Source organism: Poecile atricapillus, chromosome Z (assembly GCF_030490865.1).
Source record: "Poecile atricapillus isolate bPoeAtr1 chromosome Z, bPoeAtr1.hap1, whole genome shotgun sequence".
NCBI classification, from domain to species: Eukaryota; Metazoa; Chordata; class Aves; order Passeriformes; family Paridae; genus Poecile; species Poecile atricapillus.
Genome location: NC_081289.1, coordinates 86,177,652 through 86,198,335, shown reverse-complemented (window position 1 = coordinate 86,198,335; position 20,684 = coordinate 86,177,652). Strand labels below are relative to the sequence as shown.

The following is a 20,684-nucleotide window of genomic DNA, read 5'->3' as shown; positions in this document are numbered from 1 at the left end:
AATAAATGTGCTTTATGGAATAAGTATTGATATTTATGGATATAATAGAAAGAGTTTCTCCTTTGCAACAGATGAAAATTTCATTTTATTTTAATCAGTTGTTACAGACCTTGCAAATGGTCACAGGTGCCATTGTGAAGTTTGTGTACAGAAGATCATGTAGTATCTTCACGTTCTTACTCTGTTGAGATACAAACCTTGGGCTTTTGGGGATTGCAGTCCACTGTTCTCATAAAGTTGGCCTAAAATCCCAACTTTTAGTTGTAACCTTTGTTCTCTGTGAAAGAGTTTCAAAGTGATTTCCCCCTTTCTCAGGTAACCTTATTTCAGCTACTCTGTGGAGTGGTCTGTCTCCAAGAATATAAAAGATGTGGAAGCACTCTGATAAAGCATCATACCAGTTCAATACAATTCTTCTCTTCAGTTTAAATGAATATACTGGAACATTCACAAACACTACCTGACTTATATTGATTATGGTAGTGGAGCTCTAAATTACACATACAGTGCTCTTCTGCTTCTCCCAGCATGTGAGAATGCACAGCCTTAACAGTGGTTAATGTCCCCCCTTTGGGAGCAGCTCACTCAAGAATTCTCTTAAAAGCTGGCATATCCCATCCCTGAGCAGCTTTTCTCTAGTCACAATGTCTGTTGATTACTTGATATCCTTCCATGAATTTCAGTTGTTATTTCTATTACATACTGTGTGTTGCTGATATTGTCACTGATGTTCAGAATTATTTGTACTTTTGCACAAACACAGTACTATACTTAGAATAAACAGCATTTAAATTTTTTTTCAGTGTTGCACAAGAAGTATGGAATATAATTTATTTTTAGGTGATATAAGCAATAAACATTTCTCTTGAGTCCAGTGTTTTTCACAAACAGCCTATAGTGAAAAATTCTTCCAGGAAAAAATATAAAACAAGTTCTGATTCTCTAAATTAATCCCTTGAGGTGTTCAGTTACTCACTAGGGCATAATGATTGCTATCAGTAAGAGAGATGAAATTAAGCTTTTTCAAAGAGGTTGGATAGGTACATAATGACCATGAATCAATGTATTTTTAAACAACATTTTGTTTTGGTGAATACTGCTAACTGACCTATCAAAATAAGCAATTAACGGAGGTTAAAAATTAATATGATGATTTATTTTGAGCTATCCTTTTTTTTTCTTTGTCTTTTTGAAAAGATGCAGTATCCCAGAATGCCAGCAGTCAGTGAAGTTTGTAAAGCACTACTTGCTCTAGAAGTAAACTTGCTCTTTGAAAGTGAAGTAAAACTCTACATGGACTCTGTTAACTCCACAATATTGTTTCTGGTAAGTGGATTTTTTATGGAATTATTGACAGAGCTGTCTTCTGCATGCTGTTTCACGCAGTTTGTTTTTTTTTTTTTTATTTTTAAACAAAATGCAATAAAGGAAAAGAACGATGAGAAATCATGAAGAGTAGGGCTTGAGCATGCACTGCCAATTTATATTTTACACATAGCATTAAAAAATCCTGAAAATTTGTGTTATATCCCTGACCCAAATATATATGCAATTGGCATTTCGAAAATAGAGATTCTTACAGACCAGCACCCCTTGGGTCTGTGAGAGGCAGCCCAGGTAAATTGAGAGCAGAGATCATGATATTCTTTCTGTATTGTACCTTCCTGAGGAATCTCCAAAGACTTGAAGAGAAGGCATGGGAACTGTCATTTCTTTCTGTGCTGAAAGGAACTACTTGCTGGCAGAAATGAAGTAAATTGTCAATCAGCATAAAAGTGTAGAGGAAGAAATGAGGAATACTTTAACTCCTGCTGCAGAAATATATCCAAAGTGTAAGTATTTATGTTGGAATTTGATCAGGAGGTTTCCAGTCTTTTATGCTGAGAAGTACAATGGCGGTTTCCTAGCTACCTCATATGGACATGGGTTTCTCTACACTGAAGAGCATTTCTTAACTCTGTGATTTCTAATTCCCTGTAATTTCTAACTCTAATTTCATTCTGATCAATGTGGAACAATTTTACCTTTTGAATTATTGAAATTAATTTTTTAATTATCTCCTTATTCTCTAAGGAGAATATATCTCTTCTTGGTCCAGCCATTGGCCAGAGCCATCATTACTCAGCTGATGAGATCTTGTCAAACAAGCATTGCTAGACATTGCTTTTTATTAAAAACGCCTCTGTGCTTTTGATACTCAAGTAGTTAGAGAACTTCTCTTTCCTGATTTGTGCATAGAGATGGTTCTGCAGAACTGCAGGGCTGCCTTGGGTAGTTTTAACTTCAAAATTTATTATGCTCCTACCTTTTTCTGTTCTCATTGTCTGTACATCCCTCCCTCTTCATTCCACCATCCTGTCCATTCCAAGACAGCAAGATACTAATAAATTTCTTGATGAGACACTGAAACCAGTACTAACAACGCACCCTCCTTCCTGCTGGAGAAGACTGGGGTGTTTGGTAATCATGAAGCTTTATGCAGGCACCTACAACTATAACCTGCCATTAGTTACTGTGGAACAAACGAGCATTGCAATTGTTTAAATGTTCTGGTCCTCTACAGCAAAGGATTTATATTTCAAAAAGAAAGTAAAACCTTGGAAGTACTTTGTTTCACCCACACTTATGTGTGGATGCTGGCTGATGAACAGACAGGCTTGATTATAATATAAATAAGTGAGATAAAACAGTTATGACCTAGGACCTAACCCACTAAATGTTTGGGCTGTTCTACATGAGTACTGTGTCTGTAAAATACAAAAACTTCTCACATAATTGTATGTTTGTATAGTTTTCTACAAATATGTAACAGAGTCCTTAAAAATCTCACATACTCTTAACCTGTTTTGCTTACAGCCATGCAGGGAGTGCTGTGTTTAGTGCTCTGTCTGACATGCATGCTGTGGAAGTGTAAGAGAGAAATAAAAAACAAACAGAAAAACCCCAAACCAAACCAACCAACCAACCAACAACAAAAAAACCTGCCCCAAAACTTAATTGCAAAATACTCCATAGAAAAGGTAGTTTGTAGCTGTTGTGGCAGTGTTAATATGCTCATTTTTATTCCTGCAGCTAAGAATGAATATTCATGCTAAGAATGAATCTCCCTAAAACAGAAGAAAAGAAATGGAAGCTTTTAGTATTTGGCTGGACAAACTCCTAGAGCTTTTAATGATCAAGGCATTTGCTGAGCAAGAGTATTTACTAGGCCAGGGTACCTCAGTGTGCACAAAAATAAATAAACGTAGAGGAGAAAGGAAACTGAAATGTGTCTCTGAGCATGCATTATAATCTATGTCATGTTCCTTTGGGGTAATTGGTCTGTTTGTAATTTCTTACTGAGTTATAAGAAGTACAAGTTGCAGTGAATATAATTTTATGTGGGTGGTTAAACTATGGTCTGAATATGAGTTTACACTAAGATGAGCCATTTATTTCCCTATGCTTTCCTATTAGGTGTTTTAATTCATGGTTCTGGGAGAATAAAACCTGCTAACCCCATTCTGATTTAGAAAAGAAATATGGATCAGTTGAGACTGTTCAACCATTCACAGAAAAACCCAGACAAACTTTCCTTAGCAACTCAGTACCATCAAGAGCTACAGCTCTGCTGAGATGTGGTAGTCTCACCCTTGCGATAGGTTGCTGCCCTTGACAGTGTCAGAATGGATTAGTATTTGGATATGCTTACAGACACTAGTGTGGGAGGCTTGTAAGGTATTTGTTTCCTGTCTGCAGCATGAACATTCAAGAAAAAAGAAAAAAAATTACAGTCCTAATAACTTACATAAGCTTTCTCAGCATTTGTATACCAAGAGAGAGTGTCCTCAGAGTGTGAAAACCAGAGGCAGAGAAGCAGTTGTTCTGACAGAGCATTAGTTAATAACAGGAAAAAAACTGAATAGGGGATGAGAGGGCAGATTTACTGATAGGGCTACAGGATCACAGCCAACTGCTTGTTAAGACCTTATAGCTCAGCACAGATGTCATGAGATAAATAATCAGCCAAGCTATGGTTTTAAGTGGACTGTAAACCTAACTCTATCCCCCTTATTAGCACTGAGTAGTATGGTGCATGTTCTTGTGCAACCAGGCAGTACTTGTGCATCTCTACAGTCCTTCCCACCATTTTGATCGACTGACATCCACCATAAAAGGCTGTACCATTGCACAGCCTCCTACTTCACCACTGTGGCTGCATCTAGTCCCATTGGAAAATGCAGATTGATAAAAGATGTTCTTGTTTTGGAGTACCTGCTATAACCATGCATATTCCTTCAGGGAATAGCAACAGCTCTTTCCTTTGTTCTGCTGTTGCCACCAGGTGTTCTTTAGCACTGTGACATGATAGATGTACATATTTCTTACTTTGTCTCTATAGAAACAGACTGCCAAAAGAAGTCTGGGAGCTCAGCCATGAGCATAGGAAAAATGGAAGAGTATACCCCACCATCAGGAAAGCAAACCCTTTATATAAAGTGTTACGAAAGGAAGACTGGAAATGGCACATGTAAGTTTGAATGATTTTAAAACACATCCTTCCCATTCTATTTTGTTGCATGAAAAGCAATTAAAATGTTTGGCCCCACCTCTTAGAGGAAAGGGATGGGCATTCCAGTCTCAACACTTGCTTTCATTGTTAATGCTTTACCACAACTTGTAGTGTTGCTTTGTGGGTGACCACCATATGTTTTTCCTTTTCTTCACCCTACATCTCCATCCCCAATCTACTCAATGCATGATAGTGCAATCATACTTCTGGAGAATTCAATTAATTCCTCAAATTTCTTGACCAGTTTGCTGATTTAAGCCACACAAGTTCAAGCACCCTTGCTTTACTTTCAGCATTCTCTGTGATCCATCCTCTTACATTCACTTCCATTTATTATGTGGTGCTATCATCACCTCCCCACAGATCATCAAATCCAGCTTAATCCAGCATCACCATGTTCACCACTAAATCCTATTCCGAAATGCTGCATCCACACATCTTCTAAATACCTATGAAAACAGTCACTCAACCATTTCCCTGGAAAGCCTGTTACAATGCCTGACTACCCTCAGCGAAAAAATATTTCCTAATATTCAGTCTAAACCTCACCTGGCACAACTTGAGGCCATTTCCTTCTGTTCTGTCACTTTTTAACTGGAAGTAAAGAATGATCGCCCCCCCCCCCCCTCGCCCTCCCCCCCACTACAGCCTATTCTCAGGCAGTTGTAGAAATCTGAACTTGCCTTTCTGCAGGCTGAACACCTCCAGAACCCTCAATTACTCCTCACAGGATTTGCACTCCAGAGCCTTCATGAGCTCTGTTGCCATGCTCTGGACTTGCTCCAGCTCCTCAATATCTTTCTTGTCATGAAAGGCCCAGAACTGAAGACAGAACTCGAGGTGTGGCCTCACCAGGGCCCACTACAGGGTAACCGTGCATTGTATTAGAATTGTTTAGCTACACACATATGTTACCACCTTGTGGTTTCTGCACTTGCGAAGTCTTTCAGCTGCATTTCAGAGTGAGAGCCAAATACGCTACAGCTTTCTTTTGCCTTCAAAGTTCAGCATTAGGGTTTAAGGAAACAACAGCAGACTATATGTCAAATATTTTGGTAGCCACTGCAAGTAAAGCAAGAATTAGAAAATTGAAGTGATGAAATGCAAAGATTCCAAAGACTCACCAAATCCTTGCTGAGAGGTAAAAGCTGCTTCCACTTGAGTTTCAGATAGTTATATGTTTGGCTGAAAAATGGATGCAAATGATGATACCTTGTTTATCTTCCTTAGGCCATAAGAGTCTTTCCTGTTAGTAGCACTGCAGAAGCTATTGCAGCCACTGTGCAGGTTCGTGGAAAGTGTGTAGGTTGTGTGTGCACACATACAAGATGAGGTAGGTTTGCTACAGTATGCTACAATATTGATCGTTGAGTTTATATTATGTGACAGCAACAGTTGTCTTTTGTGTTCACTGCAATTTTTTGACAATGTATAAAAATTTAGAAAACCCTTGCATTTCACCACTGTCTGTAGAATTGGGGCAGCATATTAGTTATGAAAAATAAAAGACACAGAAAAAAATCTTGTGAAATCATTCCTTTGAAGCTGAAATAAAAACATTGTTATGCCCAGAGATTAATTATGAATAATTGGATTCTGAATTTAATCTGTCCAGTTAAGGGGGAAAGCATAGATGATTTGAGGAGAAATATTTTTCCATATTAAAATGATCACAGTATTTTTATATATTTGCAGAAATTGATGGAGACATGACAATCAGAAATGGGGGAAAAGGGTACCACTTCAGAATAAATAATGGCATCAGATGGACCATGAAACAAATAGGGAAAGAAATGGAAGCAACTCGTACTGGAAGTTATGCAAACTCCTGCATGGTTTTGTAGAAAATACTAAACTCTCAGTTTCCCCATGAAGACCCAGCTAACCCTGTAGGAAGCCAGTTGTTTTCAGTTTTCATCTCTGCAGATATAAAAATATCACAATGTTAAAATAATACATGTACCAAAAAAATGTAACAATGGCCAAGGGCTGTTTGCTCATCGTGAAAGCCAATGCTACGCAGTTGGAATTTGTATATTTTCTTTTGGTTGTAGATTCCATTATCAATGTCAGAGTTTCTCTCCATCTTTTTGAAACTCATGCACCAGTGAATGAGAAGTTCAGTCCTAGATAGAGAGGAATGAAGAAACCATGTGCTTAGGCCAGAGATATGTTTTTTTTAGAGAAGGCAATACTGGGAATGAGTAATGTTTGTTGGTTTTTTAACATGCTGATGGATCTGGTAAGTTTAAGGCAAAGCTGGAGATAACTTTGTTTCCAGCATGCTCCATTTACTAGCCAGCTAGGAAACTGTTTACATGCAGGCATTGTAAGATTGAAAAGACAAGTACCACAAACTTTTCAACACACACTTTGAAAAGTGGCCCTGTATATGGAGCTGTCATCCTGCAGCCCAGATGAGCCTAAGACCGTGCCTTACAGTAATCCACATAGCACATTGGCCTTAGCTGTATCTCTCTACAGCCTCATAATTCCCTATCAGGTACCTATCAGCCTGCAATTATTAACTACATTGTAAAGCACAAGTAGCATTCCTTCTTCATGGCTTTTTCTCCCTCTCAACCTTCACTGTGGTGACCTCTGGTTTCATTTTTTTTGGCATAACCTTACACAAGGACCAATCTGTCGGAAAAGTATAGATCAGTTTTAGAGTCAGTTTGTTTTTTTGTGATTGTAAGAATTCATACTTTTTTCATAGCCGGGTTTCAATTAGAGGTTATCATGTAGCAAAAAGCCTCAGTGCTCTTATGTATATGGAATGCTTGTGGCTTTTTCAGTTCTCTGCATTTCTTCTGATACAGGAAAAAACAGCCAGATTACGTGATGAGAGTGCAGTACAAGTCTCACTTTCCTACACTTAAAATGTAACAAGACCCAGTGACTGCTGAAGCAATGAATCACCACAATTTACATATACAGGTCAGCAGGGAACATTCTCTCACAGCTGAGAGCATCTCTGCAGTCAACACTTATGCTGCTCCCATTGCAGCCACCTCTTGGCAAATCCAGCGCAATACATACTCCTACTAGAGGTCCCCTAACCAGCACACAGGCGGTGTGATGAGGAGGCCACACTTTCCATTGCTGGGAGGAAACCTGATCCATGCAGGGACCCTTTCCGCTCGAGTGATGTACCAGGGCTTGGCTGGATGCAAGTCCTGCGGAGGAAAGAGGTATTCCCCTTTTTATTGTCACTTCTCTTGGAGGCCAATCAGAAGTCAGTCAGCGGTGGACCCCGGGCTCGGTCCTGGAGTTCAGGTGCTGGCGACAAGCAAGAACACCTTATCTAGTCCTTGTACCAGCGGTGTTTGCAGAAAGGGAGAGGTGTTCCCACCATCCATCCCAAGGTCACAAACCTTTCCCTGGACGTGCTTTCACTCTAACTAAAATCGGTGGAGGATGAGTTGGGAAGGAAAGGACCTCCTGCACCCATCTCGAAGGGAGGGAGAAGCCTGTCAGCGCTCGCCCCGCACACGTGGGAGAAGGGCGGTGGAGCCGGCGGAGCTGGGCTGGCTGCGGGCGGGCGGGGGAGTGTCGGATCAGCCGCCCGAGTGCCGTGCCGAGTACACAGTGTTCCCTTCCCGCCCCTGAACTGGGATTGAACTTCCCCAGCCCACTGTGCACCGGGGACCGCGCCGATATCCTCCGGGGGCGGAGAGACAGGCAGCAAGAAGGAAAGCAAGAGGGGTGGAGGGAAGGAAGTTCCTAAAGGGTTTATTTCATCGTGTGTTCTTAAGGTGGGGTGTTGTTTGGGTTTTCTTTTTTGTTGTTGGTTTTTTGTTTTGTTTTGTTTTGGTGTGGGTTTTTGTTGTTTTTTTTCTCTGCATGTGTTTTCTAAGTTAAAACAAACAAACAAACAAAAAATTCTAGGCAATCAGCATCCCTAAGCAAACATACTTACAGAAAAGATGTAGAAAAAGAAAAAGACATTGCTTTTACAGAAATAGATTTATGGCACTTTTTGTTGTTTTGCCTTCCTGCTATTGTTAAACAAGTACTTTTCCTTTACTCTTCTCCCTGCCCTGAACATTACAATCATGTTTCCTTCCCGAAGGAAACTGAAAGTGCTGTGACCCCACGTAAGAAAGAAAAGACCGAAGGTTTGATAAAGACCTCATCCCTACAAGTTGCTTAATTTGTGTAAGGGTGCCTTTAAAGAAGGTGTCTCTCAGAGGTTTTGTGCCATTGTGGTGCAGGTCTCAGGCAAGGCTGTGTGCCCATGAGAGGTGCAGAGAAGCAAATCAAGAAGGTTCAGCCTGCAGCAGGTCAATGTGTCATCAGGCTCAGAAGCCTGGATGTGTTCCTTGGGACTGCATTACTAGGGCTGTCTCTGTGAAAGCTTTGTTATAAAGGATTAGCAGCACACTTGGGTGTTTTCCTTGTTTAGTGAAATTGGGTCTGTGCCAATCTTGGATCAAAATGAATAATAAATCCTGAGAGATTTTGGTAGCTATTTTGTATTAGTGCCTATATTTCATGCAAGCATCACAGCATTTGGAAGGCTTCTTGCCTTTCTCTGATTTTGTTTTGTTATGGAGAACATAGAGGTAACCCACTTATTATAATTGTTGTGTGGTATTCTCCACAGTAGCTAAAGTCACCACCTAGTCCAGTTTAATTCACTTTCAATTTATTACTCAGAGCTGTCTGGACACCATCTGCATATTTTGGATTTGTCATTTTAGTTTTTTTTTGTAGTAAATTTGTATTCATATTACTGATATGTTATATCCTTAGTGTGTTCCAGTCCATTAACCACCTCATAAAATCCTTTACAAATATTGTTTTTAGCCTGTCCAATAGCTAAATGATGCAGCCTCTTGCAGTCTGCAGTTCAACCTGGTGGAGCAAGAACTGTTTTTCTCTTGTTTTACTGCCGTACTGCACTGAATATAAGATAAGCCTCTTGCCCACCAAATGTGAAACCATGCAAAAAAAAACCCACTTGGGAATTCTTTGGAATCTTTCCTCTCACTTTGGAGGTTCTTCCCTGTGTACCGTGAGGCAGGTTATGTCGTCCCCTTTAAAGTCTGTGCAGGTTGCATCCTGGCAGATGCCTTCAGCAAGAGCAAAGGCAACATCTCAGGTAGTGCTTGCTCCAAGTCCATTGGTCCAGTAGAGGGTGGACACATAGCAGCACCTTTTGGGCCTGATTTGCAGTCTTTGACAGCTGATCCCCAACAGTGCACAGGAGCTGGAGCAATCAACTCAGCCTTGTTACAGGCTGTGAGGCCATGCATGGGTGGGGCCTGCATGCTGGCCCTGCCTGATGCATTCCTTGCCTGCCAGAGAAGGACACTCCCACTCTGGTCTCTTGTTGGAAAACATCTGTCTTCCTTATTCTCTTTCTTACACAGGAACCCCTTGCCCTTGCCCTTGTCCCACAGATATTCTTCTCCCTCTGTTTTTCATCCTTTATCTTCCAGCTGCAGTGCCTTTTGGTTTTCTCCGATGTTAGTGCCTAGTACTATACTGGCAGCCACTTCTTATCAATACTCGTGGTCTATTTCATCAGTCTTGTGATTATATATTATCCACAGCCCTTGAAAGCTACTTTAGACCTTTCCTCATGTTTTCAAGGCTGCTGTGCCATAACTAGGCCAAAAGTACTAAAAGGCTGCTTCCTTTCTATGGAGCAGCCATATTTCATGGGCTGTGGCCCAGAACTTATAACAAGAAATTACCATTACCAAGGGTGGGGAGACAAATGGGCCCAAGACAACTGAAGTGTTGCAGTGACTAGTGATAAACCCTTCAGAGGACACAGAGAGGGAAGCCTGGCCAGCATCCTGGAAAATCTGAGACCCACGTGGTGGGTCTGCACTCCTTGCTCAGCACTCTGCCGCAGCCCGAGCTGCTCCTGTGCTGCTCAGCACACTCCAGGGTGCCGGCTCTCCCTTGCACATCCTCACACCGCTCTACTGACACAATTTCACCATTTTTAGCAAAGTGAGTGGCCGCTGGATGTCACTGTTTAATCTCCGAGAGACAGACACATGGACATTTTTCTCTACCTTGAAATAGAGGAACTGACGTCCTTAAGGACAAAACCAAAGAAGCAAACTAAATAAATTCAACCAGAAAGACCGAGCTTACCGGTGCACCCTAGGTCAGCTGTTTGTGGCATTCCGTCCTAGAAGTGCAGGTGGTCCAGGAGCACTGGGGAACAAACAGGGCACCTGCTATAGCAGAGGTGACACTGCAAGGCTGAGATTGCTGGCTGAACCATGGGGAGCCTTGGCTGAATCAGTTTCAGGTCTGTGAATTTTGTACACTTAGTACACTTAGAGAAGTGAGGAGGATTTGTTTATATATGCAGCACTGGAAGATAGTAGATCATTTTGGCACTGGCCATGCAAGGTAGGAGCACAACATTGCTCCCTCCAGTCCTTTCATGCTTCTGCGTATCCGTGTGGCTGATACTCAGGTTTCCAATTTGGTCATTCCTGGTCATTCTCCCTTCTTGAATGCTGCAGTTGCAGACCACTCAAAGTTTGCAAGCACCGAGTTGAAGCAGGTCCTGCAACCTGGATTTGTTGCTCTGGCCTGTGAAGTGTAAAAATTTCACACAATCCTACACTACTCAAGCCACAGAACCTTCCCCAGCAAAGGCCTGTCCTGGCTTTAAAGTGGGCCTGGGCACAGAAAAGCTGAATGGTGAATGCTTGTCTGTATGAAAATATTTTCACCTCAAGGGACTTCCAGATATCTGTGGAGACAGGGAGCCACAGAAAAGGCTATACTGACCATGTGCTGAGCACCTGGCATCTGTCTTGCGCTGGGAAGTGCTGAGGAACTGTCAGCTGTCCTTGGGGGCTGTTATTCAGAAGACAACATCGTTGAAGGATGAGGAGATAACTGCATCCTTCTCATCTTCTGAATTTCTGGAGTAAGGCTGAGCACTCAGCATGTCTAGAAATCAGTAGGAGTTGCCTTCTGAGCCACCCAGCAGGACTACAAAGATGTCATGAGCTTATGCAAGTAGAACATTAAAAGAGACAAATCCCAACCAGAACTGGAGGTGGGGGAAAAAATGAGCACAAAGGATGAGAAAAAGCCTGAGGTACTTAATTCCTTTGCCTCAGTCTTGAAACACAACCAGGTTGTTCTCTGGGTACCCAGGACCCTGAGCTAGAAGTCAGGGACAATGAGCAGAATAAAGCTCTCAAACTCCAAGGGGAAATGTTAAGAGCAACACCACTTAGACACATACAGACAGGTCTGTGGGGCCGGAGGGAATTAACACAAAGGTACGGCAGGAAATGGCAGAAGTGTTCACCAAACCACTTACCAGAAGCCATGCTTAACTGCAGAGGGTCCAGGTGAGTGGAAGCTGGCAAATGTGATGCCCATCCATAAGTCTGACTTGGGCACTGGGGAGGTCAGAGAACAGATCCTTTGCAGAGCCATCACACAGAACGTACAGAACAAGCAGGGGACCAGGGCCATCCCACATGGCTGCCTGAAAGTCTGCTTGAGGAACAAACTGTGGGTGTTGACTACCTGGATTTCAGTAAAATCTTTGACACTGTTTCCTACAGAATTCTCTGGGAGAAAGTGCTTGGTGTGCCTTGGAGCAGTGCACTGCTCACTGAGGTAAAACCTGGCTGCTTGGTCAGGACTTGCATCCCGCTGGCAGCCAGTCTCTAGTGGTGTCCCCAGGGCCCAGTCCTGGGGCGGGTCCTGCCCAACCCCTGTGTCAATGGTCCGTATGAGGGGATAGACCCCTCTCAGAGTTTGCAGTGACACCAAGTTGGTGCTGGATGGCAGGAAGGATCTCCAGAGGGCCCTGGACAAGCCGGATTGATGGAAGAGGTTGATGGTATGAGGTTCAACAAGGCCAAGTTGAACCCTGCAGCACTTCTTGGGCTGGGCAGAGTGGCTGGAGAGTTGCCCAGCAGAAAAGGGCCTGGGGGTGTTGGCCCACAAGTGAGTGGACATGAGCCAGTGTGTGCCCAGGTGGGCAAAAAGGCCACTGTCATCCTGCCTTGGATCAGCAGAGGTGTGGCCAGCAGGAGCAGCGCAGGGATTTGTCCCCCTGTACCAGCACCGGTGAGGCAGCACCGGGAATCCAGCCTTCAGTTTTGGGGCCCTCAGCACAAGACATTGAGGGGCTGGAACAAGTGCAAAGAGAGGCCACAAAGCTGGGGAAGGGTCTGGAGCACAAGGCTTATGAGGAATGGCTGATGGAGCTGTGGGTGTTCAGCCTGGAGCAAAGGAGGCTCAGAGAGGCCTCTCCTCTCTCTGGAGCTGCCTTGGGGGAGCTTGTAGTGAGGTGGGGGCTGGTCTCTTCCTCCAGGGAAGAGGTGACAGCACAAGAGCAAATGGCCTCAGGTTGTGCTGGGGGACGTTCATCTTGGCTGGGAAGAAAAAGTTGTCACTGAATGTTTTGCCAAGCTTTGGGACAGGCTGTGCATGGAAACACTGGAATCACCATGCCTGGAGGTACAGCACGTGAAAGCTGTTTGAGGGTGCCATTTAGGGACATGGTTTACTGGGGCACTTGGCACAGCGAGGTTCATGGTTGGACTCAATGCTCATTGTGGTTATTTCCAAACAAAATGAGTGCATGATTCTATTATTCAGCAGCACTTTACTCCAGGGTGTTACTTGGGCTTTTGTGCCTGTTACCCCTTGAGCCTGGCCAGCATCCTGGACATTCTGAGAAAACAAGAGCTGTGTTTTCCATCCTCTGAACCTGCAACTAGTTCTGATCAAGCTTCTGTGCAGCTGATCTGGCTGAGGGAGCTGATCTTCCAGAAAAATGGTGTTTTCTGGACCATTGTTCCACTGGATGGGGCAGTGATGTGACTGAGGTCAGAGACAACAGGGTGTGGGGTAGAGAGGAGCATGATATTAGGTGAACAGAGGTCTGGAATTAATTGGTGGGCTGGATAAGTGCATCTGATTAGGGACACTGGTCTTTAGGACATGGATTTAGGTTTCTAGTGCCAGGCAATGTTGAACTTAAGCTCTTGATGAAAAGTCAGGGTTTAAGGCATAGCTGTCTTTATAGTATGTAATATATATATAACTGTGTGTTTTTGTGTTTTATGTGCTTATGAAATTATATATTTTTTGTTCTTCTTGACAGTTTGTAAAAACAGGGTTATGCCCTCGTAGAACTGTTGTTTTGGTATGTTTTGTTGTTATGTGGTATTCCTGCTAATTGTAACAAGGGCATTTTCTGATGGTTGGTTGTTTTTTCATCAAATAGATTGTTTTTACATCTGCAGTAGGGATTGGCACGTTTCATTGCAACACTGCTTTGCCTTCATGTCCTTCTCTGCATATATTATTGCCTGGGCTCAGTTTTCCAACACTTAATAATGTCTCATCCTTACATTCCCAATTTCCACAAATCCTGCAAAGATCTTGTATTCTTCAGATGGATGAGACTATTTGTCATAATAATTTTGCTTAGTCCTGACTACTGGCTATGACACAAACTAATTTAATCCCTAATTACTCCACTTGATAGCTCTTTAAATTCAGAGGGCTTTGTCTTATTCATTAGGGTGTTGTGGTATCTGAATCTTATAAGGAAAATGTTTCTTCTCCAAGTGAATTCTTTCAAAAGGGCAACAAGTCTCAAATTTTGCACCCATGGAAGTAGACTGTAAGTCTCCATCAGCTCAGGGCTTACTGTATGCAGCACTGTGGAAGATCTCATTATTAATTATTTTTCTCCAGTTTCACTTTATTTGGAATAATGGGAGAGATTGTAACCATTTCTGAAAATCTTGTCAAGTTTCCTCCCAGTCGGGAAGCTGCAGGCAAATATATTTTCTCCACTTTCAGTTGTCTTTGCATTATTAATTTGGCACAAAACCAGAATGGTCCTACTGTCTATGATGGAGTAAGACTGTTTAAGGTAGTGGGAGTTATCAGCTCAGTTGATTGCTCCCATCAAGCTGTTATTTTTTCCAATGTCAGGGCTCCACCTGGGTGGGTCAACTACCTCCTCTGTGCTGCATTGCTCTCTGCCTTGTTGGAGTGAGAGCTAGCAGGGTAGACAGCCCCCTGGAATTAGTAATCTCTGTTGTGATGACAACTGATGCTCTCCACATTGATTAGAGAGAGAGAGAGGGCAACAGTGCCTTCTACTTATTACAGCATCAGTAAAAGGAAACAGACATAAGTGAGAATTGCAGAAAGGGATAGATGATAATTGCCTGCTCTTGCCCCTTGTTTCTATCTGCAGGTCCATAGATGTAAATGAATGTAAAGGTCATAATTCTTGGATTTTTCAGAACTGAGGCTATTATCTCTGTCTGTAAAGGAAACAGCTGTATGCTATCAGCATGCAGCATTGTGGTCAGGGTGAACTCAGATGGACAGAATCCTGGGGTAGTACCGAATGCAATCTCTTTTGATACCACTTGCTTGAAAATGTGACTACTGTGTCCTTCTCCGCCCAAAACAGCTCTGTTCTGTCATCTGGCTCCCTTCTGTTAAGGGTCCAGTGCTTCCATCAACAAAGGGTGTTCTCCACCCTTTTCTCTGTCTTTTTCAGCTGTTGAATCCTTGTCTGCTGTAGGGGCAAGTGAGGTACTGCTCTTTTACCTCCACCTTGTGTTTTGTTTGAGGGAACCAAATGAACAATTTTCCTAAGACCTTACAGTAAAATATTTAATTTCTATTTCATTTCTGTAATAGGGATTGTATGTATTGGAACACCAAAAATGTAGATGTTAATCATTTATGAATATGAATGTTAAATGTATATGTGCACATACAAGTATGTGTACATATGTATTTCATATATGGATATAGTAGAGCTTTATCTTTCTCTCTGTGTGCTTTTTGACAGACAATAGTTGATGAACTATATGAACTATAAAAACTTTATGAAAGTTTTTGATACAATTAGCTCATCAGAATGGCTCACTAATCCTCATTTCTATTGCTTATTCAGAATTGTTTGAGTTCTTGCATCCATTCCCTACAGTTATCTCTAGGCCTTAGCTTTAGCATGAGATCTTTAGCCTTAATGATAGCATATAGCTATGGCTGACCTCTTTTTCTTCTTCCAGAAGACAGATAAACTTCTTCTGTGATCAGTCATTGGAAACACATGCAAACTTGCATTAGAAGGCTGAGTAGTGTTAAAGCATGTCACCTTTTTTTTTTATTTTTAAACTCCTGAATATGGCTATAGGGATGCTTTTAATCTCTGCTACGTTATTTGAATATATAATGTATATTCTGTGGAATCTACGTGAAACCAGACTTACCAAGTCTGGCAAGGCAGAATTTTCTTGTGAAAGGTTCTTCATCCTGGGAAGAAGCTGCTAAAGAACCAGTTGCTCATGGTGGTGCAGCAAGTGTTGAAAACCAGGGAATTTACTCAAATGCCTGCATGTGAATATAGATGCCTAGATTTGAAATCTTTGGCCATGATAAAGTCAGCTTAGGAATTTTTACAAGCAGTGCTCTATATTTGTATCATGATGTGAACTTTGAACTAAAGATATTTGACTATGGTGATTATAATCTTTGACTTGTTTAGCAAAACCATATATGTAAAAGAATCATGTTCCAGTTACCTGGAACTACTTTCCTTCCCCCCCTCCTCCGCCCAATAAATAGTCTTGCAGCTAAGATAACACAGAAGTTTTAATATTTTTTTTTAAATTAATTTGGCCAAGCAGAAATTAAAGTAGTAATAGTTTACAAGTCTAGCTATGAGATTTGTATCACACCTTTACAGTGACAGTAGGTGGAAGGTGTTTTCCGCTTAGAGTCATGGTAAAGGACATTTTTTGAGAACATTTTTATGGCAGCCACATGGAAGTTATGGATAAAAAGCAGAAAAGTAACTCTGGCCATTTGCCTTCTTTCTCCTGCTATGTAGTACAGTCCAATAACTTGTAAATAATTTGCAGCTTCAGATAAAAGACTGATTTTTCCTGAAAATTAAACTAATTTTGCATCTTTTTTTTCAACAACAAAAAGGAGTCATTAGGACCTCTATAAGTGTTGTGCTCCACAATAGACAAAGCTCTTTTATGGACTAGATACAGCCTGTATATAGAGCAGGTGTGCTCACAAAATGTGCTTGAAAGAGAACAGGATGCTTAATGGATTTATGCCTAGCTTTGTTACATCTGGATATTCTTTTTTTGTGTTGCCGCCAAAGATGCTATTTTAGGCTCCCAGGTTTCTCCTGTACCACTTGAACAGAACACATTGTTCTTAAAGCCCCCTGAGGGGTGTCAAACAGGAGAATAGAACTCCCTGTCTATTTCATATACTACATGCAGACAAAAACAAGATACCAGGTCATTTACCATGGGTTATACTCGCTTGGGCTTGCTCTTCTTGCAGAGTTCTTCTTCCAGGGAGAGATACAGCTGCACCCCAGGTTGTTGCTGCTCACTATCATCTCTCTGGGTGAAGCAGAGCTGCTGTTCTTGCTCTGTGCTTGTGTTCTCACAGAAGAGGAGCCCAGGGTGGGGAGGAGGACCTCTCTGTGCAACACCTATGCAGGTATCAGCTAAAAAACCAGACATGGACATAACAAGCCAATGTGATAAGGGAGTGTAGAAAAGTAGACAAGTATAGAGAAGTAATTTGACGGCACCATAGCGCTCCACCAACAGCCTAACTCGATGAGTTTCCTATAGGCATGGGTTTCATATAACCTGAAAGGACTTCTGTTAGAGTAATGAGATGCTTCAGAAGTCCTTCCCAGGCATGGAAAGCAGCCTATGAGGGAGGCTGGCATCTTGACTGACTGGAGAAATAAAGAACAAGCAGGGGCATGAAACTGGAAACAAATAGAAGATCTAGAGGTGAGAATGGCAGTCATGTTTGTGCAGCCATATCCACAACATATGTTCCTCTCTTCTTGTTGTTGGTTACTACTAAAAGTCTGCGATGACTGTGAGGCAAATGTGCCTCAGACGAGCAGGTGATTTGTCTACTGCAGCAGTTTGGATTTTAGAATTTATGATGTTATGATTTCTTTAACAAGTTTGGGGTAAAACTCTCTCCCTAGCCACTCTAGGGGTTCCTGTTGTAGTTTATAATTTTGTACAGCAGTGAACAGAAGAGAAGACAGCCCCCAGTTCTGCTAATGGACAAGATCAGATGCTTGCAGTATGGGCTGTACCATTAAAACCAGGTCATAAATTAAAGAGGTCACAATCAACCTGAAAATCCTATTTTCTTTCTGACATAATTTTCCATATTGCTGCTGATAAAAGAAAGACAAGATTATTTCAGTTGCAGTGCCAGCTGTACTGTTTAATTAACATTTCTGTGTTAGGTGCAACTTCTAGATTAATTTACCTATTATTTTTTCCTCAGGATATTGTGTTGGTTTTATATAGGTTTTTCACAACAGTGCAGGAGTTAAGGACACTCAGAATCTTGTGAAAGTCTTTAAAACTAATTTCAGTTGTTTAAAAAGTAAATTTTGAGTTGTCTATCTCCTTTCAGAGTCTGTGTATCACACATATTCAAACACTGACCTAATTTTTTTTCTCTTTTTATCTGAAGGTAAGCCAGGATTAGCAGTGCTGAAGAGGAACAAAATATAATTGATGTGAACTTAAAGGTAAGGAGGAATCATTTCAGGCATATTCCTTCTCAGAATTTTGGCAACACAGAAAGCCTTCACTTTCTAGCAATTCAAATTCTTGCAATTGAAGTAATCTGCTTGAGACTCAGAAACAGTACTACTGCTCATAGAACCATTTTTCATCTTCTCAGCCTTCTTTGATGTCTGAGAAGCAGAAAGTAGGGATGAGGATGAGCAGAGGAGGAGACAGGTGGGGCAGGGGCAGCCATGGGGGAACTGGTGGTGGGGAGCTGTTATGCTGCGAGTCTTAATTGTGAAAGGAGAAGGCCTGGCACCCTTTCCTGACTGCTGACCCTGAAGGTGATGCCAGCTTCTAGCAGTCACTCCATTAGCTCAAGCACAAAGCTCCAATACTGCAAGCTCCATCTATGCTGTAATTCTATATCCTACATATGAATGGGCTACACTTTGAGGTGCCCATATAGCCTCAGTTACACCCCTGAGGTTTGCATCTTCAGCAGATTTAATTGTATGATTATATACCATTTTGTCCACAGGATTTTGCCTCCGACTGTGCATGAGATGGAATTGCCCTCGGGATGAATAAGAGGTGTGTAGCAAAGGAGCCATTTGTCTGCAGGATTCAGATTTCATTTCTTTCTGGAGTCTGAATAAAGCTGATTGGTATCTAACAACACTTCATGTGGGGAAAAATACATTTGGGTTTTGATGTGGCTTTTAAAAATTTTCTTCTTGAATGGGTATTAGAATTATGGGGATTTTTTTGCTTCCTTGATGGCTGATGCATAAACTGATTATGACAAGACCCTTTCAGTCCCGTGCCATTAGGTCAAGCCTCCCTTTCCCTGCCTGGCTCATAAGGAGGTGGAGAAGGCTAGAGGGGAGGCAGATGGCAACATGCACAGACAGGGAAGAAAATGGTCTGATTTTGGGTGAGCTATTGAAGAAGGACTGTTTAAGCTTCTGCAGCTTGTCTGCATCCTAAATAGTTGTTGTAATATGTTTATTTAATTCTGTTGAAATTGTTAGTATTTTGTCTGTTGGTATGTTCCTGGTTTTCCCCCATTGATTACTTTGGTAGGTTCCAGTTGTCTGTCATGTAAAACCCTCCAGGTTTTCTTGAATGTTCCTCATCAATCACCTTAGCCCTGCCCCAACTCCCCATCCATCATTGTAAACCCCACCTCTCCTTCCAGATCCTTCCATGTATGTCATCCATTTCTTGACACGTTATTGGTTGATATGTTATGTTCCCGCCTTCTGTGTATCCCCATTGGTCCCTGATATTGTAACCTCCTCCCCTCACCCCTCCCACTGTGAGCTCCCATTGGACTCTGGTCTGTACCCTCCTCTTGGATAAAACCCAGCGCACAGGAGTGTTCAGGGTTCTGTTTGGTCCTGAACTTTTTCAGGCTGGAGCCTCGTGTTCCTCCCCTCTCCTTAATAAACCTGTTCCTAGGAACTTCTACCAAGAGAGTCTCCTCCAACCTTTTACCACCACCCACGACGACTGAGTTGGCAGAGCTCTATGTGAACCGGCGCTCTGAAGGTTCTGTACTGGGATTGCCTTTCCCCTGCAGTTCCCCACTCCTGGCAACTGCCTGTGCCTCAGTGGCACCGTAGAGCTAGCCCGGAGCTCCGGTGCGGCCAATAGCAGCATCAAATGGTATTTAATTTTCTTAAAGGGTGTCGTGGTTTTAAACCAGTAATTAACAAAAGGGGAAAAAAACTACTTATTTCTTGCTGTGAGATATGGATTAAAACAAGAGGAAAACAGGCATAAAACTTAAAAGGAATAAAGAAAGTTTATTGACAAACTACAATAATAAGAACACCAGAATAAACTTCCAGAAAAACCTTTTCATTTCTTACTGCCCACCATTCCTTTGTTCACATGACAACAGAGACAAAAACTTTAGAACTTCGATGGTTTAAACAGTCCCAATTCCTTCTACAGTCTTTTCACCAGTCTCTGTAGAGAAACAGAAGTTTCTTTCTGTTAATTTATGGAGTTTCTCACAAGAAAACTATTTTTGTTATAGTTTTCCGTTTCCCTGATATCAGCTGCCCAGAGCTGCTGTTATCAGAGCTCATTCCTCCCATTCTCACATCACTCTGAGGTGTGTTATGGGCCATGAGTCTAGGGATACCATTTTTAAAGATGAGTTATTCAAAAGCAAAAGTTTTCTTCATCTGTTTTCTGTGAGCTTCACCAGAAAACAGTTTTTCTCATTGCCCTCCCAAGGCTTCAAATTTTTGCTTTACTGTTTCTAGCACTTCACTATACCACAATCACTCTACTTTTTACTCAAATTTTACTTTGAACACTCTATTCCTCCCCATACTCCGTCATGAATTAAAGGAGTTCTTTTCAGGACTTCATTGTCCATCTCCATAGTTCTGACAGAAAGATATTTCAGCTTAATTAAAGCATCTTCTTAATTCTCTACCTTTCTTGAAGCTTCTTTTCTTTCTTGTCACTAGTAGTTTAGAAAGTCTCTTTTCATGTTGATCACTCTCTTTTTCTCTCTCTGGATAAAAAGATTAATCAGCAAGTCTCAT

General features: G+C 41.8%; 1 long non-coding RNA gene across 1 annotated transcript; it reads left to right on the top strand.

Moving 5' to 3' along the window:
• The first annotated feature begins 7,609 nt into the window (after positions 1–7,609).
• Positions 7,610–18,793, top strand: LOC131573574 (uncharacterized). The gene is made up of 3 exons (XR_009276216.1): positions 7,610–7,746; positions 18,080–18,137; positions 18,659–18,793. It is a non-coding gene; the product is annotated as an uncharacterized LOC131573574 (long non-coding RNA).
• Positions 18,794–20,684: the final 1,891 nt, after the last annotated feature.